The sequence below is a fragment of the Phyllobates terribilis genome, unplaced genomic scaffold, assembly GCF_046119375.1.
Source record: "Phyllobates terribilis strain yellow unplaced genomic scaffold, ASM4611937v1 Scaffold_170__1_contigs__length_4071412, whole genome shotgun sequence".
NCBI lineage: Eukaryota > Metazoa > Chordata > Amphibia > Anura > Dendrobatidae > Phyllobates > Phyllobates terribilis.
The window spans coordinates 84,463-93,329 of NW_027362930.1; positions in this window are offsets into that span (position 1 = coordinate 84,463).

Sequence of the window (8,867 nt, forward strand, 5' to 3'; positions counted from 1 at the left end):
GTAGGGGTACAGTGAACTGTTGCTGCTTTAAATATGTCCCCGTTGGGACAAGTGTAAACTGTTACCCGTATGTCCCTTAATCCCACTGACCGAGGACTGAGAGCGGTCATTCCTTCCTTATACCTGGCCGAGGACTGAGAGCGGCCACTTTCCCCCTGTATATAGTTGCGCTTTCTAAGGCGCCCCCTACTGGTTTTATAAGGAAACCGTTTTTCTACAAGAGACTGTCGCACTTTACCCGGTCACAAGTCGCACCGTGGCCGGAGGAGCAAGAGTGTTAATATATATATAATGTTTTATATGTTATTGTTGTTATGAAAATTTGTATGTTTATGGATGTTTTTATTCTCTTACAGCCCGAGGACGTGCTGCGATTTACCAGGGGGGAATGTAGCACCCTGAGGATTCGGCTGCTACAGGGGTATTGCACCTCAAGCCAGAGGTGTGGTATTCCACTCCCGGGTAAGGATGGAGTGTGGAACTGAGCTCAGTAGGCTGCATGCACTACATACATCCCATTTCCGGGGGACAGATCAATGGTACTCCCACTAGGTATATGTGCAGGTACGACAGTGTCTGTCCCTGGCTGGAGTGGGAGGGGGGTGGAACATCCCAGTAGTGTAGGGGAAGATAGGGGGAGCAGTCTGGGTAATGCTAGGAGCTCATTGGGTGCTGGTCACCTGAGCTCACACATAGAGGGAGTATATAAGGTGGGAACCATCTTAGATCAGGGTCAGACAGGCAGACAGTTACCAGTCAGTCTTTTGTAGAGGGTCAAGCAGTCCTGAAAGAAGAGAGAGAGGAGAAGAAAAGGACCCAGAGGGGAAGAAGAGGGAACCCCAAGAGCCCAAATACAACCAGAAGGGTGAAGGGTTGGCACAAGGGTACCGGATCCCAAGCTGGTGGAGGGCACTAATCCTCAGCCAGAGACCGGAGGTTGTGGGCAGGATCTGCCACGACCCCCCACTAAATCCACTGCGAAGGCACACCAAGTATAGGGTCAGGGAACCCAGAGACAAGGGTTTTACCAACAAGAGGCCCGAGGGAGCCGGACATAAGTGGATCCCTGGTGGGGAAGGCCAGAGAAAAGGAACGTCAGAAAGGGAGCTCAGGATCACGCTCCAGAATTACCTGGGGGTTGGCCGAGTCCAGGACCTGGTGGACGCAGCACGGCTCGGGCGGTCACTCAAGGCCGGAGTGACCAGCACAACAGCAGTAAGTAAAAACCCTGAACTGCACAGCCCGACTCTGAGTCTTATTGCCATCCTCACTGCACCACCACAACCACCACCCTCTACAACTGACCCCCTGAGGCTATACCCCTCCCGTTGGGGGTTATACTACCAGAAGCTGCACACACACCACCAGCCTCAGCGGACCCTGCTGCAGCGGCGACCGTATTGACCGCAAATCAACGGGTGGCGTAGTCGACACTAAAGAACATCCAGCAACATCTGTAGGACTGCCACACACTGAGCTTGACACCCTGGGCACGGACCGGGTCACCGCCACTCGGAGACTACAACCCCCATCTGATCCGGCTCCGGGTATCCCCCAAACAACACTGGCCCAGGGGGCGCGTCATATACATAGTATGTGCAGGTGGGCCTTAAAGGGAATTTCCAGGACAAACCTATTGATGGCCTATCCCCTGGTTAGCTCATTAATATCAGATTTGTTGGGGTCCGGCACGTGGCACCTCCACTACTCAGTTGTTTGAAACTCTGGCAGAGGTCAGATGTAAACATTGTTGAGGAGCTGAACATCACAGCTCTGGTCACTGTGTAGTGGCTGCTACCTGGTGCTGCAGATCAGCTCCTATTACATGAATATTAGCTGACTTGCAGGACCCACAGTACAGTGAATGGAGCAGTGATGTTCAGATCTTCAAACTATTTACATCTGAGCGTTGCAAACAACTGATGGGTAGAGCCAGTGCCGCGTGTCGGAGCCCACCGATCTGATATTGATAACCCATCCCCAGGATGGCAGCTCAGTAGATACCATACCAGGATGGGGGACATTATGCCTGAATGGGTACATTATACCAGAATGGGGACATTATATCAGAATTAGGTCATTATGCCAGAATGTGAGACACTGTAACAGAATGGAGTGCATTGTACCAGGATGGGGGACATTAAACCAGGGCGAGGGACATTAAACCAGTATGATGGTCATTAAACCAGGATGGGGACATTATACCAGAATGGGGACACTATACTAGTATGGGGACATTTTACCAAGATGAAGGACACTATATCAGAATGGTGACAATATATCAGAATGGGGACAATATACCAGGAAGGCGAACATTAAATCAGAATGGGGACATTATATCAGAATGGGGAAATTATACCAGAATTGGGGACATTATACCAGAATAAGTGACACTATACCAGAATGGGGTACACCATACCCGGATGGGTGACACTATATCAGAATGGGGACATCATATCACAATGATGATGTTATACCAGGATGGGGGACATTATATCACAATGATGATATTATACCAGTATGGGGGATATTATAGCAGCATGGGGGACATTATGCCAGAACTAGAGATACTATACCAGGATGTGGGGCATTATACCAGCTTTGGGGACATTATAGCAGAATTGGGAGCATTACACCAACATGGGGGATATTATACCAGGTTAGAGACATTATACCAAAATGGGGACATTATATCAGAATGGGGACACTATACCAGGATGGGGACATTAAACCAGAATTAAGGAAATGATGCCAGAATGGGGACATTACCAGACAGGGGCACAGGTGGGGGAAAATGTTATAGCACAAGGCTCAGCATGTGGGAGATTATTACAAGAAGGAGCCAGGATGGGGGACATTACTACATAAGGAAAGAAAACATATACCTTTATAGGATCCAGAACTCTACAAGGGCCAATACATCTGACCAACATGCAGGTGGGGGCCTATCAGACTCTAGTTACTCCACTGGGTGGGACCTGATCATTTCCAGGACTCCTTGTTCCTTACATTGAAGATAATTCTTAATGACATTGGCTGTACGTTTGGGGTTGTTGTTCTGCTGAAGAAAACATTTGGATCCAATCAGACACCTCCTTGATGATATTGCATGATGGATAAGTATCTGCCTCTATATCTCAGCATTGAGGGAACCAATAATTCTGACCCAATTTCCACCTCCATTTGCTGAAATGCAGCCCCAAACTTACAGGACCCTCCACCGTGCTTATGCATCACTATTGCCCACAGACACTCATTATTGTACTGCTCTCCAGCCCTTCAGTGAACAAAATCTCTTCTGTAATAACAACATTTTTCACATTTTGACTCAACCGTCCAGAGCACATCCTGCCAATTTTCTACACCCTGGTTCCTCTGTTTTAATGCATGGTTGAGTCACTTCACCTTGTTTTGATGTGGAAGATATGGCTTTTTTGCCACAATTCTGCTATGAAGATCACTTCTGGCCAGTCATCTCTGAAAAGTAGATGAGTGAAGCTGAGTCCCACTGGTTGCTGCCAGTTCTGAGCTGATGGCACTGCTGGACATCTTCCGCTTTTGAAGGAAAGTAACCATAATGTGTCATACATCTGCTGCACTAAGTTTCCTTGGCCGACCACTGCATCTACTGACCTCAACGTTGCACATTTTCTTGTGCTTCTTCATAAGTGCTTGAATAACACATCTTGAACCCTCAATCCGCTTTGAAATTTGTGCCTTAGAGACCTTGCTGATGTAGTATAACTTCCTTGTGTATTCTTGCTCAGTCTAGCCATGGTGTATGACCAGACACCTGACTGTATTATTACAAAATCCCTGACTTTGCGCAGGTGTACCTAGAAGAATTGATGCTGTTTTAAAGTGAAAAGTTGGTCACACCAAATATTGATTGGATCTAGATTTTTCGTTTGTTCATTCACTTGTATTTTGTTAATTGATTAAATAAATCATTAACATTTCTATTTTTGAAGCGTTCTTACTTTACAGCATTTTTTCTACACCTTTCTAAAAATTATTTTTATGTGATTGTGTCTTTAATTTGCTCATTAATAATCTGATATATCTTTTGGTATTTTGTGTATAGTTGTTTTTTTGCTGTTGGGGTAAATTGTAGGATATTGATTTCAGAGTGGTTTCCTGATCCTTTGATTGTAGGAATGAGTGGTATATATGTGCTAATAAATTAGGACAAAATGAAGGAAATTTAGGAAAAAACTGAACATCTCAGCAGTAATAACATGCTGATTGTGATGTCATGAAGATGACTTGAATTTCCACCAATCAGAGATCAGCATGTTTCAGGTCACCCAGATAGAACAGTCCATGAAACATGAATCACGGCCACTGTGAGGTCATAATGCTGATTAGAATTTCCACCAATAAGAAAACAGAGCCGCCCAGAAGAACCACCCAGGAGGTATGAGTCATCGCCACTGTGAGGTCATAATGCTGACCAATCACAGAGCAGCCACACCCAGATTTTCCACCAATCAGAGAGCAGCCACACCCAGATTTTCCACCAATCAGAGATCAGCAGTGGGTATAAATAGCCGCTGCCGCCTGCCCGGCTTAGCCTTGCACTGGTTGGGTCTCTCTTTTTTTCTCTCTCTTGGTATCTCCTGGTATCTCTCCCTCCCCTCTCTCTTCTCTCTCTCTCTCTCTCTCTTTGACCCAACAGGCCTCTTAAGGGCTACCCCAAATGTGTAAAAGATAGAACCAATATTTGTGTTGTTTGTCCGTTTTATGAGCCTGTGATTAAAGCCTTCCCACTCTTTGCCATATATATATATATATATATATATATATATTATATACATAGTATGAGCAGGTGGGCCTTAAAGGGAATTTCCAGGACAAACATATTGATGGCCTATCCCCTGGTTAGCTCATTAATATCAGATTTGTGGGGGTCCGGCACGTGGCACCTCCACTGCTGAGTTGTTTGAAACTTTGGCAGAGGTAAGATGTAAACGTTGTTGAGGAGCTGAACATCACAGCTCTGGTCACTGTGTAGTGGCTGCTACCTGCTGCTGCAGATCAGCTCCTATTACATGAATATTAGCTGACTTGCAGGACCCACAGTACAGTGAATGGAGCAGTGATGTTCAGATCTTCAAACTATTTACATCTGAGCATTGCAAACAACTGATGGGTAGAGCCAGTGCCGCATGTCGGAGCCCACCGATCTGATATTGATAACCCATCCCCAGGATGGCAGCTCAGTAGATACACTACCAGGATGGGGGACATTATGCCAGAATAGGTACATTATACCAGAATGGGGACATTATATCAGAATTAGGTCATTATGCCAGAATGTGAGACACTGTAACAGAATGGAGTGCATTGTACCAGGATGGGGGACATTAAACCAGGGCGAGGGACATTAAACCAGTATGATGGTCATTAAATCAGGATGGGGGGCAATATACCAGGATGGGGACATTATACCAGAATGGGGACACTATACTAGTATGGGGACATTTTACCAAGATGAAGGACACTATATCAGAATGGGGACAGTATATCAGAATGGGGACAATATACCAGGAAGGGGGACATTAAATCACAATGTGGACATTATATCAGAATGGGGAAATTATACCAGAATTGGGGACACTTTACCAGAATGGGGTACACCACACCTGGATGGGTGACACTGTATCAGAATAGGGACAGTATATCACAATGATGATGTTATACCAGGATGGGGGACATTATATCACAATGATGATATTATACCAGTATGGGGGATATTATAGCAGCATGGGGGACATTACGCCAGAACTGGAGATACTGTACCAGGATGTGGGGCATTATACCAGCTTTGGGGACATTATAGCAGAATTGGGAGCATTACACCAGCATGGGGGATATTATACCAGGTTCGAGACATTATACCAAAATAGGGACATTATATCAGAATGGGGACAATATACCAGGATGGGGACATTAAACCAGAATGAAGAAAATGATGCCAGAATGGGGACATTACCATACAGGGGCACAGGTGGGGGAAAATGTTATAGCGTAAGGCCCAGTATGTGGGAGATTATTACAAGAAGGAGCCAGGATGGGGGACATTACTACATAGGGAGAGAAGACATATATCTTTATAGGATCCAGAACGCTACAAGGCCCTGTAAGGCAGCACTAGTCATCATAATGGGGAATACTCGCTGCACCGGGTAAATCAAAGCACACCAGCAATGTCCTTCCGGTATTTCTTAATGCTGCAGTTTATTACACTTCATAAACCACAGTTCACACAGTCCATCTTAGTCCACCACCGGCATGTTTACACACTTAACATCCGGGAGTCTCTCAAGTAGCAGACAGGCCCAAGTGGCCCAAGTAACAGCCTTCAGCAAGGTAATAAAATAGCAATGTCCATATTAATGTCCATATAACACAGTGTATTACCTTTGCCGGGTTTAGCTGTCTCAGTCCATTACTCCGCCACCACTGTGGCTTTGCGGCTTCCCAGGTAGGGGTCTCCAGCCGTCGTTCCCTCAAAGGCCACTGACATCCACACAGGATCCAGGCTCTGCCTTTCAGGACTCTTACTCAAGCCTCTGCCTTCCAAGGCCACTAGCATCCACACAGGATCCAGGCTCTGCCTTTCAGGCACCAGGCTTCACTCGGCCTCACTAGGCCTCACACGGTCGGTGTCCCACACACACGGGAACAGGCCTTACGCCTCTCTCACAGAACACACCTGTCTCCCATCAAGCAGGGTTTATATATGCATCCCATACACACACACATACTGACAGGACCTTGCTGATGTCACAGTCATGTGATCAGACAGACATTCTGTGCGCGCAGGACCTGTGCTATGTCATAGTCATGTGACCAGTCACCAGAGGGGGAAGGTACATGGTCAGGTAAAACACATCCTGGACCATTACCGTAATGCCAGCAAGTCGCCGCATTACATATCCCCCCTCTGTTCAAAGTTTTGGGGTTGAACACATAATGTACACAATCACCTCTTATCCCACAGCTCATACAGAGACCATGTACTTGTCAATTGCGCTGTTCAGCCCCAGGAATATTAGTCAATGACATTAGCCCATTCCCTAGGGACCTACCATTTGTCACTGTCACTGACTTCGTCAGGTCACCTTTCCGGGTCGTAACATTGTCAGAACTCCCCCGCTCCCAGCGGTCAGTTGTAACCTTGTCAGGTCTCCCCCGCTCCCAGCGGTCAGTCATAATCTTGTCAGACCTCCCTCGCTCCCAGCGGTCAGTCGTAACCTTGTCAGGTCTCCCCCGCTCCCAGCGGTCAGTCATACAGTGGTGTGACTCACATGCCCTGGTATCTAAGGTCCGGTTCGACTCCGTAATGTCCCGTCATCTATTGGGTCGTTTGTATGGGCTGCTCAAACCTGAGTTACTGGAGGTCTCACTACCTCTAAACCCACGCCCACTACTCTCAGGACATCTTGAAAGGTCCCTAACTCCAGCTATAGCTGTTCTGTTATTTAGGGGGCCCTTTCTCTGCCTGGTCTCATAATTTCTAGACGGCTGCCATCTTCTGCTACTCAGATGATGCTGTCTATCCACTCGCAGTCTAGCGAGATTCAACTGTTCTACCTCTTGCAGATAGGTCACTCGGTACTCCAACAGCATGCGCATATATCCCAGGCTTTCTTCTGTTCCTACAGCGGAGAATGATACCTTGCCGTCTTCGTCTGGTATCCAGTCCTGACGATCACGTGGACTGCTTACTTTCACCACACCAGACTTCTTGACCATCACCTGCATGGCTCGACCATTTCTCCCAACGAGCTTCCTCACCAGAACATGAGGCACCCGGATGACCTCTTCACGCATACTGTGAGCTTTCCTCATCAACTCCAGTTGTCTAACGGCTTGTTCCGTCTTCAACCGAAGAAACCGCATCGTGCGAATACATCGCCAGTGCATGTCACTTAGGATAGCCACCCTCTTCATTGTGACTTCGGTCGTGGACAGGACCACCAGCTGTTTAGCTTCTGAGGTCAAGTACACCTTACAGGCTCCCACGGCCTTCTTAAACTCCTCATGCACGGACTCACTGGTGCATTCTTCCCTCAAATCCTCGGGTATATCTACGAGGCACTTGTACTGAGACGTTTCGGTCTCACCAGTGGTTTCCAGACGGTCAACCAACTCAGGTTTCAGGGACAACTGACCTCCAGCTTCTTCACCCTGTATGCTTTCCCTGAGTTGACTCACAGCTACAACTCCACGAATTTCGGTCTTGACCACTTCCATCTCATATTTATCTGTGGTTAACACTCTCTTAGTTCTCCTCAGGTCCACCTTCTCATGGTATAAGGGAGTGAGTGCAACGTGTTCGCCCTTTTCCTTCTCCAAGAAGGCCTTGTTCACTGAGTGATACTTTGTCAGGCGACTTTTGAGCTCGGAAACTTCTTCCTCTAGCTCCGCCACTCGCCTCTCAGCGGCCCTTCTCTGAAGCTCTTCCTGCTTCAACTGCTCTTCCAGCAGCAGAGCTCTCTCAGACCTCTCCGTCTCCAATGCGCCCACTCGGCTCTCAATAGCCAGTCTCTCACGCTTCTCTTGCGTCCACTGGGTTTGTAGCAACTCCTTGAGCTGCTTGATCTCGGCTTCGACATCCACCGAACCCTCCGAGCCCACATCACTCGAGGAGGTATCTGCTTCATACCTCCCATCACCAGCGGTCAACTCCTGGCCCTGGTCTGTGGCTTTTCCGATGGACTCCTCCATCCTCTCTCGCTCAGCTTCCATTTTGCTGACTGTTTCCTTAAGGTACGTCTCCGCCTTCTGGAGAGTATCACATGACATCTGCAGCTCCTTCACCTGAGCTTCCAGATCTAGGGTCTTTCCCCGGAGATCAT